The sequence below is a fragment of the Notamacropus eugenii genome, chromosome 1, assembly GCF_028372415.1.
Source record: "Notamacropus eugenii isolate mMacEug1 chromosome 1, mMacEug1.pri_v2, whole genome shotgun sequence".
Lineage (NCBI taxonomy): Eukaryota > Metazoa > Chordata > Mammalia > Diprotodontia > Macropodidae > Notamacropus > Notamacropus eugenii.
Window position 1 is genome coordinate 547,957,797 of NC_092872.1, and position 22,326 is coordinate 547,980,122.

Here is a 22,326-nt window from a genome sequence, read left to right on the forward strand (position 1 = left end):
CTTTAGTTCTAGCATCTTCCCTCGGTTGATTATTTCCAATTAATCCTGTGTATATACTGTTTGTATATTGTTTTTTGCATGTTGTCTCCCCCATTAAATTCAAGGGAGTTCCTTGAAAGCAGGAACTTTCTTTTGCCTTTCTTTAAGATTAGCATAGTGCTTGGCACATACTAAGCTCTTAATACAAGACTGTTCACTGACCTCACACAATTTAATAAGCAGCAGAATGAAGCCTCTAACCTATATTTTCTTTATTCCAAAGCCAGGTCTCTTTTCCTTGTATCACACTGCTTCCAAGTGAGATCCTAGACCTAGAAACCCACTGGATTTCCAAATATGGAAAAGCTCAGAGTTGCTTCAAGTGCAAAAGGGATGAAATACAGTCATTCTTTATGATAAAGAAAAGACTAGGGTTCAGTTTATTTTCTAAAAGCCTTATCCAGTCTGCTTCAGACACAATGCTTGTTAGGGAATCATCATGGAATCAGATTTAAAGCTGGGATTTGGCAGGAGTCTACTCTCTCTTTTTTTAAAAATTAATTCCTTCCAGTCCACCTGAGCCCTTCCCTGGCATGACTCAAGTACTGAAGTAAGCTCACTTTTGAAGGAAGTACATGTCAAAGGATGAGAATCAAGTCTAAAATTCAGGTCCAGGATACGAGTAACTGTCTTCCCCCAAAAGATACCTAACACACTTTGCACCAGGTGGGCATAGACTAGAGAGAACACAGAATGCAACAAGCCTTTTTCAATAACTATCCCCACCCTGGTAGGAACCTGGGGCCTACGATACTAACATGGCCACATTCTTCAAAGGCAGCCAGGTGGCACAAGGGAAAGAATGTTGGACTTGGACTTAGGAAGACTTAAGTACTTCCTAACTATGTGACCCTGGGCAAGATACTCAACCTCTACCTGACCCAATTTCCTCATCTGTAAAATGGGGATAATAATAAAATTTACCTCACAGTGTTATTGTGATGGTTAAATGAGATAACACGAAGTACACTGAGGATCAAATGAGATAATGCAAACAGGGCTTTGCAAAACCATAAAGTGCTCTATAAATTCTAGTTGTTGCTGCTGCTATTTTCACTTTTCAGGGCCCCAACATAGAGAAAAAGGAAAGAGGAATGATATGTTTGAAAAATGTGAATGAAAGAGGACTGACCTAACATAACCAAACAGTCACAATAAGCACCTCTCATTGCTTTCTCTCCAATTACTCCTCCCTCTTCCGCCCTCTTTATTTTATGTCCACAAACGCACTCATCAATCTTCCCACCTATGTACCTTTGCTCATCTTGCTCCTTAAAAATGTACCCACTTTCTCCTTCTTTGCCTTTTGAATTCTTAGTCAGTTTTAAAGCCCAATTAAAACAAAACCCTTAGTGATTCTACCTCATGCACCTTATTGGTAGGTAACCTTCCTTGCTCAGATCAGATCTCACAGAGCACTTTGTTTGGTATCTGATATACTAGTCAAGGAATACTGTGGATCACAATTGTTTGTTTCTTCTCTCCTTGCTATACTCTTCCTCAGGAACACGGGTCTTATCTCAACTAATCTTTGCATTATCTCCCTCATTACCCCGCATAGTGCTTTCCACATAGTAGGAAACTGATCAAATACTTCTTATTGCATTTGTATCTCAGACACACAAACTGCTCAGAAGATAGGATGGTCCTTAAAACAAAACAGACACACTTAAGAAATGTGCATGTTTTGGGATGCCATTCTATTTTCCTCTTCAAAAAAAAAAAAAAGGACTTTCTCAGAGCCAAAATAAATATGTCAAAGTAGAAAGAGGCTGTCTGTATTCACTTCCTCTGCTTCCTCTCCTTTCACTTACTTCTCAGTCCTTCAGAGTCTGACTTTTGACCTCATCACTCAGCTAAAACTGTTCTCTCCAAAGTTGCCAATGATCTCTTAATCGACAAATCCAATGGCCCTTTTCTTCAGTCCTTACTGCTTTCTAGCTCTCTAGAGCTGTCTCCCTTCCTACTGGATATTTCCTTTTTTCTCTCTCTTCTCGTCCTCTTCCTCCCTAAAACTGGTCCTTTTCTGTTTCCTTTACTTGTTCATGATCTATATCACTACCCCCAAATAAACTGTTATCATTACCATAATGGAATATTGCTGTGCTATAAGAAATAAAGAAGTTGATGCATACAGAGAAGCATGGAAAGACTTAAACAAAAAATACAAAATGAAATGAGCAGAGCCAGAAAAACTAGACACAATGACTATAAAAAGGGCAATGGAGACAAAAAACAATCAAAAGTGAATGCTTCAAAATCATAATGACCAAAGTTGGTCCCAAATAAGATATGCATAATATCAGTTGCTCTGCTCCTTTGCAGAAGCTGGGGTACGGGATACTGCATTTAATGTGAGACTTTTTGGATATGTGGTTCAGTATCGTGGTTTTTTCCCTTTATTTCATTCTGCATCCTTTATTATAAAAGATGGTTCTCTGGGAGGCAGTAGGAAGGACTACAGTAGAAAATAGAGATGATGTGAAAACTAAAGATAACAACGAAGTTTATTTTAGAAAAAAGAAAAACAAGAAACACTATATACTATATGCTATATAAGTGGTTTTAGTGTTATTTAATTTTACTTGATCATAAAAGAGCTGTAAGCACTTTAACCAACTGAATCATAATATTCAAAGCCTTTCCCTAATTAATGGGCAACCAACTTTGTTTCTAGTTCTTTGCTACCACAAAAAGTATTGTCTTGAATATTTTGGTTTTTGCCGGGCCTTTCTTTCTGTCATTGGCTGGTCATGCCTAGCAATGGAATATCTGGGTCATGGACATTTTGGTCACTTTCTTTGTATAATTCCCATAATGATTTCCAAGCACAGACTGTGGATTTTGTAGTCTATATTCTGAATAATTTCCTACTCTTATTCTCATCTCTCTACCCTTCTCACAGGTACTTTTCTTGCTTTGAACACCAATCATCACAGCTGTGAACATTATGTAAAAGAGCTGCAGATGCCAAAGACTGGCAAAAAAGTTACCAGGAATCACAGCCATATACAACCACATCCAGCTCCTTCATTCAGGGTCAGGGAAATTCTATTTCTGAGGGTCAGAAAGAAGAAAATAAAATAAAAAGAAAGCAACATAGAACAATGGCCCTGAGTGTGAAGCCAGTACTCTCTTCTGAACAGAGAATAATTCTGCTTGCACTGCAAGCCAACTGGTTCTGGGTTGGGAGTCAAATATTATAACAGAAGCATTTCTCAGCTAGAATTCTTAACCCACCCAGGGAAAATAGGCAAGCAGTCCTGGGGGAATGCATGCAGTGGAAAAGTAAGTCAGTCAGTCAACACGGTTAAGGTGGAGGAATGGGGACAAAAAAAGAAATCGTGTAGCTAGGCAGTACATAGAGCACTGGATCTAGGTCTGACATCAAGTCTGCCCTCAGACACTTATTACCTTTGTGACCTTGTCCAACTGACTTATAAAATGGTGATGATAATCACACCTATCTCACAAGGTTATTGTAAGGATCAAATGAGTCATGTAAAATATTTTATAAACATTAAGGCACTTTATAAATGCTATCATTATTATTATTAGAATTAAATTATTATTATTAATTATTCTACCAATTCCATTTTTTCTGACCTGGGCTCACTTACTCCTACTTAGGCAGCTTTGGTGGTCTACTACTTCCTGGTACTGATAGTAAGGATTTTAATGAAGACATTACAATCACACCTTCATTCAATAAACATTTATTAAACACCTGCTATGTTCCAGGTGCAGTGCTAAGCCCCAAGGTTTTCATTTTTATTTTTAAGGCAAAAGACAGTTCTTTCTCTTAGGGAACTTACAATCTAATAACAAAGAGAACATTCAAATAGCCAAGTACAAACAAGCAATGTATAGGATAAACAGGAAACAATCAGCAGGAAGGAAGAACTAGACTTAAGAAGGATAGGTATTTAAGTGGGATTTTAGCAGAGACTTGAAGGTAACCAGAGAATCCAGGAGGTAGAGATGAGGAGGGAGAGCATTTTGCATTCCATGCATGAGGAACAGCCAATGAAAAGACCTGGTGTCAGAAAACAGAATATCTTTTTGGGATTTCAGAGTGCATGGAAGGGGCTGGAAATGATTTTGTAAAGCATTTAGCACAGTATCTGGCATATAGTTGGTGTTTGATAGGAGGTGTTTGTTCCCCACCTCCCCAAATGTGGAGGGGCAGGTTATGATGTGCTTTGAATACAAAAGGATTTTGTATTTCATCATGAAGGTGACAGATGGAGCTACTGGAGTTTATTGATTTGAGGGGTGATGTGGTCAGACCTGCACTTAAAGATGACTTTGACAGCTGAGTGGAGGATGAATTGGAGTGGGGACAGAAATGAAGCAGGGAAACCAACCAGTAAGCTACTGCAATTGTCCAGGTGTGAGATGATAAGGGTTTGCAACAAGATGGTGGCAGTGTCAGGGGAGTAAAGGGAGCATATGCAAGAGATATCACAAAGGTAACACTGACAGGTCTTGGTAACACATTGGTTATGGAGGGATGAGAGTGAGGAGTTGATGACAGCTTAGACTATGAGTCTGGGGGACCAGGAGAATGGTGGTATCCTTGGCAGTAACAGGGAAGCTTGGAGGAAAACAAGATGAGGTCAATTTTGCACATGTTGAGTTTAATTTAAGATGTCTATAGGACACGCAGTTTGAGAAGTCCATTAGATATCTGGAGATGTGAAACTATTATAAGTCAACAGAGAGATTAGGTCCTGGATAAGTAGATTTGAGAATCATCAGCATGGAGATGATAACTGAATCCATGGGATGATTACTGAATTGAAGACAGCCATGATTCCTCCACACCAAAGTCAATGGTTAATAAACATTAAGTACTGTAAAGTGCCAGACACTGACCCCTGTCCACTCTGACCTCCAGAAATCGGATTTGTAGAAAACTTGATGGTGACTTCTGGTCTGCTTAGGGCCAGAAATATGGCCTAAACTTCACTGGTTGCTGTAGAAGCAATAGCTTGCCCAGGGCCCACCTTCCATCTGCCATGTATACAACGGAGGGGCAGGTGCCTGCTCTGTCTAGTGCTGGGGCCACAGGTTAACAGAGTCAGTTATTACCATCTTTGCATGCTATAAGACTGGCGTCATCCATGTTCCAAGTTTCTCAGAGGTAAAGATTGCCTGACAAAGCTCAGGACACTGCTTTGATATAGCAGAAAGAGTGCTTGGTTTCAGAGTGAGATAATCTGGGAACAAATGGTTCCTCTGACATTTAACTCTACACTCTACACTCAGGCAAATAATTTTCTCTTTCTGAACCCTAAGCTCCTTTTCATCCATAAAATAAGGGGGTTGGAGTAGATGACGCATGAGGTCCTTTCTGATTCTAATGGCTACAATCCTCTAGAGTCTTCCTCTTCTCTAAGGTTGAAGAAGACTACTGCAGTCTACTATGCATTTGTTTTGTTACCCATCCCAGGTCATGCCTCTTCAGGCCTCTTCCACTGCAGACCCCTTCTGTCTTATGAGGAGTGGGACATGCTCAAATCCTAGGGGACCCAGCATAGGCAAGCAAAGAAGCTGGATATAGAAGAAAAATGACTGGGAAATCAGAAGACTGGAACTTGGCTCTTTCTCTTTCACATGCAAGGGACATGAGATGCAGAATTTTAGAAAGGGATGTTTTAGATTATTTGGTCCAATCTCCTCATTTTTGATAAGGTATTATTGTTAACAGAAGGAAATGTGGGTACAGAGAAGTATCTAGTGTCACACAGCCAGAAACTGATAGAACAAAGAATTCAATTGAGGGTTTCAGACCCCAGTTAACCTCTCTGAGCCTCAGTTTCCTCATTTAAAGGGTGCAGTATTGCCTATTAGTACCTATCTCAGATGGTTTTGTGAGAATTAAATGACCATTTATGTTAAATTCTCTATCATTAGCTGTTACTGTTATTCTGTATGAATGTGAACAAACTGAAAAAGCCCCAAATTAAATTCATCACCTGTTATAAAATTCCAGAGCTAAAAGTTCCCTTTGAAATCACCTAAGGAATGATAATAGGTCACTAAACTGTTCCTATCTTCTGATCCAGCAAAACCCCAATTAGGCATATATACCAAGGAGTTCATAGACAGAAGAAAATATTTATGGCAGCACTTTTTATGGACGTAAAAAAACTGAAATCAGAGGAGATGTCCCTGGTTGGAGAACGACTGAGCAAGAGACTGAACAAGCTGTGGCATAAGGATGTTACAGAATATTTTCAGAGAAGTTTTCAGAGAAATTTAGGACTATGGATTTAGAGCTGAAAAATATAGAGGGTTAGATATAGTTCAACCCCTTCATTTTGTTGATGAGCAAAGAGGCCTAGGGAAGTCTACCCAAGGTCACATGGCTAATCAGCATCAGAAGCAGGGTTTTAACCTAGTCTTCTCTCTCCAGAACCAATGCTCTTTCCATTGTACCCACTGCCCTGCAAATATCTGTACAAACTTATACAAAACAACTAAGGGAATTAAATTATGATGGAAAAGGCCACCTCTACGTGGCCTCATACATACACTACAAAATCACCCCATAAAGAGAAACACTGAGCAAATCTACATGCTCATGAAGCCTGCCTGCTTTATCCTTTTGGGTAGGGTAATGAAGCAGTAACAGTGATCTATGTGTGCATATGTATGTGTATATATGGGTGTGGGTGTATCTATGTTATATATGTGTCACTTAGTATACTTTATATATATGGGGCAGTTGTATATATTTATAGACACATATAAATATCAACAATATTATCTCATATAATAATGATAAAAAATGTCAACTGTTATAAATTTATTTACAAATATATTTATATACTAAGTATACTTTATATATATACATACACATATATTACCCCATGTGTGCTTTATAGATATCTCTATCTATAAAGTATATTAATATATAAAATATATGTATACATAACTGTGCCCTTAAAGTATACTTAGTACATGTATATATGCATATATATATACATATATGTCCCATATATATATAAAACATTACTAAGCTGTGTGTGTATACATACATACACATACAAACAATTGTCCCCAACATTCATTCCCTCTCTCTCTCTTTCTGTCTCTGTCTCTCTCTCTCTCCATGTATATACACCCATATATAGTAAACCAAGTAGTATATTGCTTGGTAGTATACTAAGTAAGCAGAGTCACACACACACAAACATATGTGTGTGTGTGTATACATGACAGCTATATATATGTATATATACACGCCTTTTCAATAACTCTACTCAAATCCATATATATGCATATACACATAATATATATGTATATATACACATATATATGTATATGCATACACACATACACATATAAGTTATAAATAAATGTGTGTTTTTAAAGAAAACCTTCAAGGCCCAGACTATTTGTCAGCTCCTCTCTGAAGCCTTTGTTGATTCCACCAATTAAATGTTCTCTATCCCTTCTGTAATCATCTGGAACATTTTATAAATTTGAAAATCCTCTATCCAATCACAGCACACAGGATCAAAGAGTTATTCATTTCAGCAGCGTTTTCATAAGCCTACATGTTCTACTTTGTATTACAGGTCTTTGTGTCCCCTTCTCCTCACAACTGTCAGACTATGAGAGCCATGAGGGATGGAATGTTATCTTCTTTCTAGAGGCTAATACAGGGTCTCTGCACGCTGTAAGCACTCAATGAAATGTTTCTTTGAATGGTTTAGAAAAACAAGGTCAACTCACCTGACAAATATCAGATTACGGTATAATAGACACAGATTACAGAACAGAATTCAAAGCAAGAAGATTCCTTGAAGACCACATAGTCTAAGATCCACATTTTACATTTTAGGATGGAGTTGAGGATCAGAGAAAGGGGGCTTCAAGGTTAGTCCTAGAACCTAGATCTTCAGACTTTTAATCTGAGCCTTTTCTGTAGTAGGTCACACATTTTTTCTTCTCTTCTTAAATTCTAGCCAGCAGGTCTATGCAAAAGAAATTAAATTACTGTGGAAAACATCATCTAGACACAGCTTCCCACATACACTACAAAAATATACCACAAACAGAAATACCGGGGCAGAACCCTGAGTTTGCCATGGCTATCAAAATTGGGAGCTAGTAGGTGGTTTTAGGGACAAGAGATGGAAAAATAACTTGAGGGGGCAGGGCACTATGATGTAATGGTAAGAACATGAACTCAAGAGACAAGGGGCTAGGGCTTTAGCATTTGCTCTGCTACTACCTAGCTATGTGATCTTGTAAGAGTCACCTCTGTGGGCCTCACTCTGCTCACCCATAAAAGGACAGGGGCTGGACTAGAAGACCTTTAAGATTCTTTCAGGTTTTGATAATCAATGAGGCAGGTAGAGAATGGGAAAGAAATGGTGGCCTGGGAAACACCATGTCAGGCACATTTCAGCTATACTGTATTACAAGCAGCACAGAAAAATCCCACTCAAGAAACAGGGAATCATCCCCATCACTGGAACTCAGTCACACTGGCTTGAAAGCTCAATGTGAACAGGTTCTGAGAAGAGGGAGAAAACATACGCTTTCCCGGAAACCCAGAATTGGAGGTAACCCGACTGCTAAAAGAGGCCGGCACAAAAGCAATTAGCCATGAATTCTGCACAGACGGCTGTTGTTTTTGACCCACTGAAATAATCATACAGCTGCACAGTGTCCAAAAATGGAACTGGTAATTTGTCATCTCAGCCCCACCCCCGAACTCTTCCTGCTCCAAGACCCTAGTACTAGCAACACATTTCCTGCCCCACCAATTCACTTCTGGCAATGCCCCTGGGGTAGAAATGATCCAGGACTGAGCTCTAAAAAAATAAAGATGAGACACTTAAAACATGCAACTAAATGCACACACACACACACCCACACACCCACCCACACACACACACACACACACACACCCCCTTCTAAAAAGAAGAATCAATCTTTACAAACGCTGCTCAGACAATGATATAGTAACTATTTCCAATTCTTTAGTACTTTAAGGGTTACAGAGTTCCTTCTTCATAACAACTGAGCAGTGGGAAGGGTAAGATTTATTATCTCATTTTACAAATGAGGAAACTGAAAACCAGAGAGATGACATATCCAAGGTCATAAAACTATGTGGAGTTGGAGCCAGAATTCTACTGAGTTCAGATCCAGCTTTTTTTTTCTCTACAGGATGCCACTAATACCACCCCATCACGTTATGAAGAGTGATAAATCTGCTAGCAATCTAAACAAATACATATCTGCTTCCTGTGCCGAGGGAAGCCTCCTAGCTTAACCCCTAGTTTCACTGAGGACCCAGGACACAATGAAACATATAAAATCCATTCCTAAAAACCCTCGATGAAAACAAATAAAATACAAGAGGAACTGCAAAGACATTAAAGTATCCAGGGTACTGTTGTAGGTGTGGCAGCTGAACATTTTCCAGGGGAGGGTGTGCCCCTACTCCATCTGGTCTACAGCTTGAACGCCTGATTAAGGAGAGAGATTGGGCCAACTCAATCCAGCCACAGAAGAGAACCCTAGAATGTTTGAGCTGGAAAGGATTTAAGGGGCTGTCTGTGTCCAACCTCTTCATTTTACATCATAGGATCAAAGACTTAGAGCTGGACATCTCATCTAAGCTCTCCATTTCACAAATAAAGAGACTGAGACCCAATAAGGGGAAGTAACTTTCCAAAGATAGGGGAACTGGGACTAGAAGTTTTCTTAAATCCCAGTCCAGGCAATGATCCTTCTCCTGCATCACAAATCACAAGTCCTGGCAGTGTTGCATAAACAATTAATGACAAAGACAGAAGCTTGCCTTCATTTGGTTTCCTCCCACTGGGGGCTTACTCCCCCACTCCCCACTCCCCCTTTTACCAAGTGAAGTTTATAGTGTGTGTTTGTTTTTGCCACATGGCTTGGATATTGCTGAAGGACTGCATATAGATGCCAAGGCCACCAAGGCCAAGGTTCTAGACTCAGCTCTGTCACTAGTTTGCTGGGTGACCCTAGAAGAAGTGCTTCACCTCTCTCGGCCTCTCAAGGGCCTGAATTGGATCAGTGGTTTCCCCAAAGATTGGCTTACAGATCCCAAAATATGCAAATATACCATCTATGAGTTTAAAAAAAGCCACAGATATGTGTATCACGATTTACCAAACATACATAGAGCTATTATGACTACTAAAACAAATTCACTTATTGGATTCATGGACATTTGTCATTGTGTATTTTCTCAACCAATAGACAGCAATAGTATAATTCCAATCCCATGGGAGTCTGAAAATGTGCTGAGTTAAATGTTCAGAATCATAGCTAGACAAAATGGTCCCTAAAACTTCTCCTAGCTTTTTTATGATTCTACAGTCACAGGAATTAATGTGAGAAACATCTCATTACTATTTCCTTTGCCCCTAGTTTCACCAGAGTTAGTGAAGATTCATTCATTCATCACAGCAGACGGAGAGTTTTGTCCATTCTAACAGTAGAGTGAGAGGCATCTAGCATAGCATGTAGCAAACCAGCCCTGGAACCACAAGGAACTGGGCTCAAGTCCTCAAGCCACATACCAGCTGTGAACCTGGGCAATCACCACTTCTCAGCACTGTGGACAACTCTGTAAGTTAGGGTTCTTCACCTTTTTTTTTGTGCCTCGGACCCCTTTGGAAGTCAGCCTGGTGATGCCTATGGATGTCTTCTCAGAACATATTTTTAATTGCATTAAAAAGATACATAGAATTACAAAGAAAACCAAAGGTCAGTGAAAATGAAGATGTAATTATTCCCCCAATCAAGTTCACAGACCTTCTGAAATCTATCCACAGACTCCTTTAGTGTCCACTGACCCCAGGTTAAGAACCCCTATTCTAAGTCTGTAAGTTGTAAAGAATGTGCCTACCTACATTGGAATAGGTCAGGGAGGAGCTCCTTACCTTGGAGTTCTCTTTACCAGTGAAATCACAGGTGCAGTTCAATCCTTAACCTAATAGCAGAACCAAAAATAACTTGGTTTCTATGCCCATACATGGTTACATTTAGATGTTCACTGTTCCCATTTCCCTACTTTCCCCTCTGACTTATAATGATAGATCAGATTTGAGCTTTGTCCCTTTGGACCTCTGGGGATTCTAAGGAGTATTTGATGAGCAGAGCTTCCCTTTAGGGAACTGGAGGATATTATAAATTGGTGGGATTTTTTTTGTGTGTGTGCATGTGTTTTCCCTTTTTTTATTCCTAAATTTATGCCTTTTCTTTCATCTCCAAATAAATGATCCTTTCATTTTCACCCTATTTGGGGCACTTTTCTCCAAGTGCACTGAGATCATGCAAACAAATGAACATCAATTAACTCTATTTTCATCCTGGTTGTCCTTATGTATATTGTTTTCCCAGTTATGCTTACTTTACTCTGCATCTGTTTGTATGTCATCTCATGACTCCCTACATTCTGTTTATTCATTGTTCTTACAACACGGTAATATTCCATTACATTCATGCAGGACAATTTGTTTAGTCATTTCCCAAGTGATGGCATCTACTTCATTTATTTTGTGTCTAGTTTTTTGTTACCACAAAAAAGCTCTGCTGTCAATATTTTGGTGGAAATTGATGATTCAGTTTATCAGAAAATGACTGAGTACTAACACCATGCAACCGGGCCTCAGGACTGGGAGAAATATACTCAGCTACAACAGGGTCCCTGCCCTCAGGGAACTCACAGTCTGGTAGAACTGAACAAGTATTATCACTGACAGATGGAAAACATCATATTTGCTTCACCTTGACTCATAATGAGATAATGGCAAAAAGGAACTCCTCTCTCTCCAACTTCTATTCCTGATCTACCTAATTTTATATATTGTATCATTATTATTTCAGATTCTTTCTTAACAGATGTAAATGGAAACATTTTGCTTGATGATCATCTGCCTAAATCCACTCACTGTCATTCAAGAAACTGGCCTTGTCATTCACAAACAGGGGGGAAAAACAACTGGATATGGAGGCTATATTGTTCAGATTATGAGATACAGCTGCACTGGCTTCTGCAGAGTTAGGCCTTCAGTCCTTACTGCTGAGATGGGCACTATAAGTGAATAATGAACTGGGATGGGCACTGATCGATAATGAGCTTAGCCTAGAACTGAATAGGAGGAAAGCAAATAGATCTCAATTAGGAAATGGTAGAGCCCTTTTCAATATGATTCCAGGCACTGCTCACTGCTGCCAAAGTACTTTTTTTCAAAAGCAACATTCTCACAGTGAAACAACAATTATGGGATGATTTAAAAGAATCAAGATTGCAGATCTCCCAAAGGGCAATGGAAAGACTCCTGATGAGTATAGGCAGTGGACAGAACACTGACCTGAATTTAACTCTGGCCTCAGACATTTACTAACTGTGAGATCCCAGGTCAGTCTTATAACTTCTGTTTGTCTCAGTTTCCTCAACTGTAAAATCAGCATCATGCTAGCACCTACCTTCCAGGGTTGTTGTGAAAATCAAATGAAATCATATTTGTAAGGCAATTAGCCTGACCTACAGTAGGTACTTAATAAATGCTTACTTGTATTCCTTTCCCTACCATAACCAATAGTGATTTACTTGTGAAAGTAATGTCATGGACAGGTAGCAGCTATCTATTTATCTATCCATCAACCTATGTAATGTCTACATACAAAAGACTGAAAAAAGGTGAAGGGCCACTCATGCTGCGAAAATGAGGGATAATGGATGTTCTAAGCCGCTCTGTAGGCATCCACAAAATAGCAGAAAGATAAAAAGTAGGCCTTCAGCCCACTGGGCAGACACATTGTAGGGAATTTTCTTAGAAAATAATTTCATTTTTTCAATTACTGAAAATCTATTTTCTTTCCTCTCCTCCCCGTAACAATTGCATAGTCAAGAAAACAAATTCCTACAGATTTATAGACAACAACTGCCTAGGCTAGAAAGAATGGGAGCGTTGGGGAGCATCACCAGTGGAGTGAATATTCATCTGTTTATTTAAAATATAACATTTCCATGACTTTTTTTTTTTAATTCTTGTTCTATCCTCTTGGGCAGCCCTAGCTAATATAGAGCAGTTTGATACTCTGAGGCAGCTTCTGCGCAAATCCAGGCAGACTAGAGGAATACAATAAATTTTACTAGATCATTTACAGAAATTTACAAACTCACTGGAAGAGGAAACAGTTAAATAGGTTGTTACTTTTAGTTACTAAAGAAGTAACACTGACTCTCTTTTGGGTCTCAGTAAGGCTGCATGAAGGACTAACAATATAATATGTATATAACATTAATATACTTGTATATTTAATACACTATATATAAAATATATTTAATGATAATAATGCTATAATATTAATAATAATAATTAGCATTTATATGGTGTTTTATGGCTTGGAAAATGCTTTACAGATATCATCTTATTTGATCCTCCCAACAACCCTGGAAGATAGCTGCTCTTATTATTCTCACTTTACAGATGAGGAAACTGAGGCAGACAGAGGTTAAGTGACTTACCCAGGGTCACACAGCTAGTAAGTGTTAGAGGCCTGATTTGAACTCATACCTTCCTGACTCTTGTTATAGCCCTTTAAAGTCTTGGTGTGGCCCTTTAAATCCCAGGGATTTCAGAGATAGAACCTGATGCCGACGACCTTTTTTTTAATAGGCCTCTGGCCATTTTTAGTATCTGGGAGACAGGAAGAGATGCATCACTATGGGCTGGACCTGGGTACCAGTGTTGATGCTGCCTCTTACTGCTCATACTGATCATAGCATAGTAGATTTAGAACTGGAAGAGACTTCAGATACCATCGAGCACAACCCCAATATTGGAGACATGAGGAAACTGAGGCCCAGACAGTGTAAGAAACTTGCTGAACATCATAAAGGTCTGAGGCAGAATTTGAACCCACTCCGACTCTGGAGCTAATTCTCTTCCTACCCTACCACACTGCATCTAGGACTAGTCATCTCAAATCTCTGGGACTTAGTCTCCTTATCTGTAAAATGGAAGTAATAACACCCTGCCTTGTCTATTTCACAGCATTGTTGTGAGAATCAAGGGAGATTATGTACATGAAAACACCCTGCTGGACTAATGGAAAGGACTTTTTTTATTCTTAATAAGTCAATAGCTATTTCCCCAGGGAAGGTAAATATCGTTCTCTTCAAATGTTATCACATCTCCCGGATTTACCAGATCATAGGATTGCAGATTCAGAGCTGAGAAGAACCTGAAATGTCATCAAATTAAACTCCTTGTCTCCTATCTTCCCGTCTACCTCTACTCTTAACCCTTTTCCCATCCAAATCCAGTCATCATGGCATAACTTACCCAAAGCCAACAGAGTTCAGAATCAGAAATGAGACGAGAATTTTCTGGCTTCTAGACTCCAAGTCCTAAGGCCAGACCACTAGACCATGCCCCTGGAAAAGAAGAGATACCTAATGTCATTCATTCATCCATGTATGCTTCACAAGGCTCCGCTGGAAGCCCCCGCTGTGAATATCAGGCGGCAAACTTCGTTTTGAGTCTGCTTGCTTTTTTATTAAATCAGCCTGCTAGGCTGTGGTGATTCTGCCACCCCTATACTGAAATAAATAAAAATCACAGTTCTTGGCTTCAAGCCCAGCTTTTAATTGCTAGATGTTTCTAGTAGGTGTCTCCAGCAGGCGTGATGAGAAGCTGCCTTCTGAGAGAAGAAGCAGCCAGCCTCCATTTCTGAAAGTGCCCTGCGTAGTAACAAGGAAGGTGGTGGGTGAGAGAGGGACAGTGGGGTAAGGAATGTGTGGAGCAAATGCAGCACTGTCAATGGGAATTAAAAAATCAAAAAAATCATGAGTTCTTATCATGAGGCCACTAGGTGGCACACTGCAGTCAGGAGGTCCTGAGTTCAAGTGTGACCTCAGAACCGGAGTAGCTGTGTGACCTTGGGGAATTTACTTTATCTCTGCCTGTCTTGACTATAAAATGAATCCTCATAGCACTTCCTTTGTGCCTCTTTCACAGCCTTGACTGTTCTGCCTTGTAGTATTATATTTATTACGCTTATTGGATTCTAGTGGCAGAGCTGGAAAGGATCTTAGAGATGATCTATTCCAAGGGTTCTTTACAAGTTTTAGTGTCACAGATAGCAAGGCACTCTAGTGAAATCAATGGACCCTTTCCAGAATCATGTTTCTAAATGCATAAGATAAAATGTGAAATATTACAAAGAAAATTAATTATGTTGTACATCAAAATTAATATAAAATACATTTCTTCAAAAAAAAAAAAAAAGTCATGGCCCCCAGGTTAAAACATCCTAATCTAATCTACATGCCTCATTTTACAAAACAGAAGACTGAGGTCCCGGAAGCTAAGTGATTTTTACAAGCTAATTTAAAAAAGAAAGGACTCAAATCTACTTCTTCTGACTCCAAGTTCAGTGTTCTTGATACTATTACTAATAGCTAACATTTATAAAGTGCTTGCTGTATGTCAGGCACTGCACTAAGCACTTGTCTCATTTAATCCTCACAACAACCCTGGGAGGGAGGAGCTATTGATATTCCCATTTTATAGATGGGTAAATAGAGGTTTAGTGACCTGCCCAGGATCATAACTTGCTAAGTATCAGAAACCAAATTCAAATTCAGATCTTCCTGACTTCAGGTTCAGTACTCTAGCCACTGTACCACCCACACACTACATACAAACAAATTCCCTAAATAGTCCATGTGTCTCTTTCTTTCTTTCTTTCTTTCTACATTTCATTTTTTTCCAATTACATGTAAACATTTTTAACATTTTTAAAAATTTTGATTTCCAAATTATCTCCCTCTCTTCTTCCCCACCCCCCTCATTGAGAAGACAGCAATTTGATATAAACTCTCCAAGTGCTGGCATGAAAAACAGAGTCTATAAGTTTTTTGAAAGGAGGGACTCAGATGTGCATTTCTTCCTCTTTTGCTTCTCCCTGTACATTCAGAGGGCAGTTAGGAGTCACAATGGATAGAGCCCCAGGCCTGGAGTCAGGAAATCTCATGTTCCTGAGTTCAAATATGACCTCAGACACTTTATAGCTGTGTGACAACTCTGAGCAAGTTACTTAACCCTGTTTCCCTTAGTTTCCTCATCTTGTAAAATAAGCTGGAAAAGGAAATGGCAGACCATTCCAGTATCTTGGCCAAGAAAATCCTAAATGGGGTCACAAAGAGTCAGACAGGACTGAAAAAAAAAAAACCCAAAAACAAAAATATGTTCAGAAGAGTGCCTTGCATACAACAGGCACTCAATAAGGATTTGTTTAATTAAAGAACAAAAACCCCATGAAGTTTTATCCACACCATTCCTTTCCCAAGACCCAGTATTAGAGGTAAGGTGATGGAAGATCATGAACCACCTATCCCAGCAATTGACTGTTTTCTTTTATTTAGCTTTGCAGAACAGCAGGAAAAGAACATATCTGAAGAAGGACAACGAGTCCTCCTTCTTTCTTCTTAAGGGCCTCATTCACTTAATTCTAATACAAGGTATTCAAAGCTTAAAACACACATGCAGCAAATGATGGAAATGCAGGTCTGATGGTAATGAATAAACACAGGCTGAAACTCTGCCTTGAATTCCAAAAGCCAAGTGCTCTGAATTTCAGGGAATGAGAGTTGGTATAGAATCCACTTTAGGAGCTAGGAGCCAGAGGATGAAATCAGAGGATATCATAACTCTATTACTTGCCATGTGTGAAGCCTTAGGTACTTCACTTAATTTTCTTGGACCTGTTTCCTCATCTGTAAAATGAATCGGATTGAGACCTCTAAGATTCCTTCCAGATTCTGAACAACATAATGAGCAACCAAGATTGCATAAGTGCTAATGATGAAGCAGGTACTTATCTGTTGACAGAAATGTAATGGACTCCAGATATAGAAGCAAGTTTACTTTTCTGGAAATGGCAATGAGTATTTTTTTTTTTTTGCTTAATCATACAAATTTTTTTTTGTTTTTTTTTGTTTTTTTTACAAGGGTTTTGTTTTTTTCTTCTTTTTAATGGGTCTAGGTGGGAAGAAGAAAAAGATTATTGATAGGGCCCCTTCCTCCAAATGAGAAGAAGGCTGGAATGAATCACAGACAAGCAAGACGGGCTTTGATAGTTAAATGTTAATTTCATTATTATCCCTGGCTTAGGGGAAAGTCTTTGCAAAGGTCCAGAGTTAGGAGCATGGAGAACACCACATGGGTCAGTTTGTTCAGAAGAGTAGTTCTCAAACTTTTGGGGCTTGAGACCCCTTTAAAATCTTGAAAAATTATTGAGGACTCCCCATAATGAGTTTTTTATGTGGGTTGTTTCTATCAATATTTATAGTATCAGACATTAAATATCTTAATATTTTTATGAAAATAAATTTGACAGGTAGACATGTTTAGCAGATAGTTGGATGTGTAGACTGGGGATAAGGAGACTGGATGGATTTGGGAATCATCGGTATAGATATATTAGCAGAACCCATGAAAGCTGATGAGATGAGTAGGAAAGAGTTCAGAGAGAAAAGAGTCAGTCCAGTGAAGAACCCTGATATACATTTAGCCAATGGGGGAGAATGTAGATGATGATTTTCATCTTTGGGCCTCCATCTTCTCACCTGTCAAACACAGATAATATTATCTGTGGGATCTACCTCCCAGGACTGTCATGAGGTCCAAATGATAAATGTTATTATGTTGAAATTTCCAGAGTAACTGAACTTTGCATTTGATTTTATTTAGCAGCTTTCAAAATTCTTTAATGTAAATTAAAGCTAATGATAATTTCTTCTATATGCATATAAAAGACCTCAGAGTTTGTGAAACACTTTGACAAACATTATCCCGTCTGATCCACCTAAAAATTCTGAGAGGTGGCCAAACAGGCAAGGTTTTTCCAGTTTTATAGATAAGTGAGCTCCTGAAAGGTTAAGTCATTTGTGAGAGATTCCAGAGATGCACAAACATGATAGCAAAGGGTACCAAGACCCCTCTGTACCAGGATCAGTTGAAGGAACTGATGTGTATGCGTGTTCGTCCTTCATTGCCAAAGAAGACTGTGCATGCCATCAGAGAAATAATGACATGACTTGCACTTGACTTTGTTTTGAGTGAGGGAGGGCTGTGCAGGTCACCAGCCTCACTTCTCCTCCCGAGCCATCTGAATCCAGTGACCAGATATTCATCAGGATGACTGGAGATGACCCAAGATGAGGCAACTGGGTTAAGTGATTTGCCCAAGGTCACATGGCTAGTGAGTGTCAAGTGTCTGAAGTGAGATTTGAACTCAGGTCCTCCTGACTCCTGCACTGGTGCTCTATCCACTGCACCACCTAGCTGCCCCAAAGTAACTGATTCTACTTAGACTGAAGAAGAGAAAACTTTGTAGATACCTTCAAGTCTTAACCTTGTTTGCCTCAGTTTACCTCCTCTGTAAAATGAGATGGAGAAGGAAATGGTAAACCAGTCTGGTGAACTGGTAACAAAAAAATCCTAAATGAGGTCACAGAAAGTCAGACATGACTGCAACAACTCAACAACAAACCTTCAACCCTTCCAGGGCCTGTCAAGTAGAAGATGGAATAGGCTGGTTCTGCTTGGTTCCGGTAAGCAGAACTAAAAACAGTGGGTAGAAGATGCAGAGAGGCAGATTTAGGTTCAAGGGGAGAAACAATTTCTTCACAATTTCCGTTATCTAGAAATGCAATGTGCTGCCTTAGGAAGCAGTAGATTCTTCCTTTGGGAGGTCATCAGGTCAAATGCAGATAACCACTTGTTGGAGATTTTGCAGAGGAAATTCCTATTCAACTAACAACTGGAATGGATGACTTCTAAGTCCCTTCCAACTTGGAGATTTTGTGATGCTGATTTGTCCAAGTACTGAGCCACAGTTAGGGTCAAAGCCAGGACTAGAATTCTGTTCAATGCTCTTTCCTATATAAACTCAAATATCTCTTTATATCTGAGCTCAAAAGAACATACTTGTATGCAAAAAGGATTCTTTTTTTTTTTTAATGCCCCCTCTAAATTCTCAAGTTCAGCATTAAATACCTCAGGGGCTGAACACACTGACTCCTCTCTGCTTGGTGCCATGCACAGACAATGCCATTGGCAGCCCTCAGAAAAGATGTTTCTGCCAGCCACTAAAACCTTGCTCTCTTGTACTTCTACCATGTTTTCATGTTCCAAGGACTTCTGCCATTACTAAGGGGGCTCCCTCTACATTACAAATTACAGCCCCATCTCCAACTCCTTAATAAACAATCTCTATGAATTTTTTCAGCCACAGAAATTTACCCAGTGACTCACCAGCTAGTGATGAGCCCTTCTAGGTCTGCCCAGGCTGCAGGGCAGCTAGGGCGAGCAGTGGCTAGAGTGCTGGACCTGAAGTAAGGAGTTCCTGAGTTCAAATCTGGCTCTGTATACTACCTGTTTGACCCTGGGCCTTACTTAACCCTGTTTGCCTCAGTTTCCTCACCTGTAAAATGAACTGGAAAAAGAAATGGCAAGCCACTCTAGTATGTGTGCCAAGAAAACCCAAACTGGAGTCATAAAGAGTTAGAAATGACTAAAACAACTGAACAGCAGAAGTAACAAAAGACGCTTAATGAATGTCTATTGAATTAAATCGCTCCTCCAAAAGAGGACAGCTGGCTGCCAGCATCTCTCTTGCAAGTTTATCAAGAGGATCAAATGAAATAATTTATAAAAAGCACTTAGCACAGTGTTAGGCATGTAGTAGGTGTTACATTAATACATGTTTATTCCTTTTCCCTAAGTATAATATTCACAAAATAAGCACAACTCACCTATTACATACATAGATTTAACTTTAAAATACGCTGGACCTTGAATTCACAAAGAATTAAAAAAAATGAAAAGGGCTCTTTTGCAAGCTTCCTGACTCTTCAGTAATACTGCCAACTTAACTTAAATATTCATGGAAAACAGGAAAGAAAATCGAGCTGTAAGAACTTTCCAGAGTCACGGTCTTAGAGAGTGGACTCAAGCACTGAGAAATTGAATGACTCACCCCAGGGGTGCACAGTCAGTAAATTTAGAGGGGGGACATAATCTCACATCTTCTTGATGCTGAGATTGGCTCTCTTTTCTATCAACACATAGGACCTATATGATGGCAATTAAATTCCAATATTAGGTCTACCTAATGCAGGGTTTACAACAGGTGATCCATTCTTCTGGACAGTAGTCACTGAACTATAAAACATGTTTTCTTCTTTTTCTGGCCCTGGAGTCAGGAGGACCTGAGTTCAAATCTGACCTCTGACACTTACTAGCAGTGTGACCCTGGGCAAGTCACTTCACTCAGACTGCCTCCAAAATAACAACACAATGCCAATGACAGCAGCAGTAACAACCACACACCTTTTCCTACTGCATTTAGAATCAGAAGACCCAAGTCCAAATCCCACCTTTGATACCTAGTGACTATGTGACTCCACTGGATTAGGAGTCTTCAAGCAGAGGATGGATGGCCATTTGAGGGGAATGTAACAGCACAGTAGGTTTTTTGCTTTGTTCGGTTTTTTTTACTAGATGGCTTCTAAATGGTCCCCTCTAAATCTTAAATTCTATAATGCTAAATCAGGACACCTGGCTACCAGCCCTCAGCTCTGCCACTATTTAGTTCTGCGTCCCTCGCAGAGTCCCTTTCCCTTCTTCAAACCTCTGTTCCCTGCCCTGGAAAATCTGTGACTCAGTGACACCAATGGACATTTCCAGCTTTGAAAGAGGACATCTCTAAGCAGGAAAAAGCTCCCATCATGGCAAAGAATTTATGTAACCTGCTCTCCTTGGCTTCTTGGGAACATGAGATTAACTCGAATTGCAAATTTCCTAGAAGCTCCATCACTAAACCACAGGGGTTCCCGAATATAGCCAGCTTTCCTGTGACAGATAAAGATTATAGTCGTTTCTCTGGACCGAAACTAGGCAAAGTCATTACACAGAAATAATTATGCTGCGTTATGACTGGTTGCTCCCGATTTTTGTCTAGCAGTTGTCTTACAAATTACCCCTGCCTTTTCCTCTAAGAGAAAAAAATTGCAGAGGCCTGGGAATGCAAAGTAAATCTACCAAACACAATTCTACAGCTCTCCAAAAAAGGGTCATCAAGTTCTAGGTCTCATTTTATGATTCTTCTTCTATACTTTAAAACAAATGCAAATACAAAATAAGCAAAGATTAAGGTAGTACATGTAGGTGCCCACTCCCCAGCAAAACAAAACAAAACAAAACAAAAACTGCTACTACTTGTTAAATCTCTTTAACTGGATCACTCCTCACAAAACAAAAAGGATAACGCTTTGAATGCAAATTATTTTGGAGAAGGGACATACTTGCCTAAAATTCACACAGAAAAAGTAAGATTTAGCTGGAAATGGGAAATGAGCAGGTAGACACAAAGGACAGTACTAGGTACTTCAAGGAGAGGCTGGACAGTGTGTGATGACTGACTTTGATAGACTTGGCCCTTCTCAGCATTGCAAGCACCTAAAACAATTCCAAAGGACTCATGATGGAAAATGCCATCCACATCCAGAGAAAGAACTATGGAGTCTGAATGCGGAGCAAAGCAGACTTATTTTCTTTTTTGTTTTTCTTCCTTTCTCATAGTTCCTCCCATTCGTTCCAATTCTTCTGTACAACATGACTAATGTGAAAATTTATATGTATGTATATGAATTTATATGTAGAGCCTGTATCAGATTGCATGCTGTCTTGAAGAGGGGGAAGGGGAAGGAGGGTGAGAAAATACAAAACTTATGGAAGCAAATGTCGAAAACTAAAAATAAATAAACTTTAAAAAAATAAAAGAAGGGGAGGCAGAGAGTCCAAAACCAAGGGCGGTAGAAAGAGAGAGGTAGCTGCAATAAAGAAAGCCTTTGACATCTCTATAACGATGTCAATCTACCTTCCTTTGATCACAGACTACGAGATGGTGAAAGTTCTGTGAGATAAGGGAACATGGCAGTCAGGCAATTCTGATAAATGGAGGCTGTTCTGACTCAGTCTTTAAAGTGGCTAACAGAAGTTTAGTTAATTAATAATAGCTCAGCTGCACATCTCTTCTTTACTGATGTAATCATCTGATGCCTCATCAGAGGTGGAGGGGACCTTGGGCCTTCAAAGGGTATGCCAGCAAAACACAAGCTCTGACACGTTCTACCAAACCATAAAAGCTTCAAGTGTAGGCCTGGAAATGAACTGCGTGTCTGACATCTCTAAGACATCGTAGTAA

General features: G+C 39.5%; 1 protein-coding gene across 4 annotated transcripts in view; it reads right to left on the minus strand.

Moving 5' to 3' along the window:
* HPCAL1 (hippocalcin like 1) overlaps nt 1-22,326 on the minus strand; it is a 192,524-nt gene that overhangs the window by 38,316 nt on the left and 131,882 nt on the right. For 3 of the 4 annotated variants that reach the window (XM_072634230.1, XM_072634231.1, XM_072634232.1), the window contains one exon: nt 14,397-14,488. The gene's annotated coding sequence lies outside the window, so the exon portion shown is untranslated. Of the gene's footprint in view, nt 1-10,982; nt 11,033-14,396; nt 14,489-22,326 lie in introns of all 4 variants that reach the window. The other variant, XM_072634233.1, reaches the window with a different exon arrangement.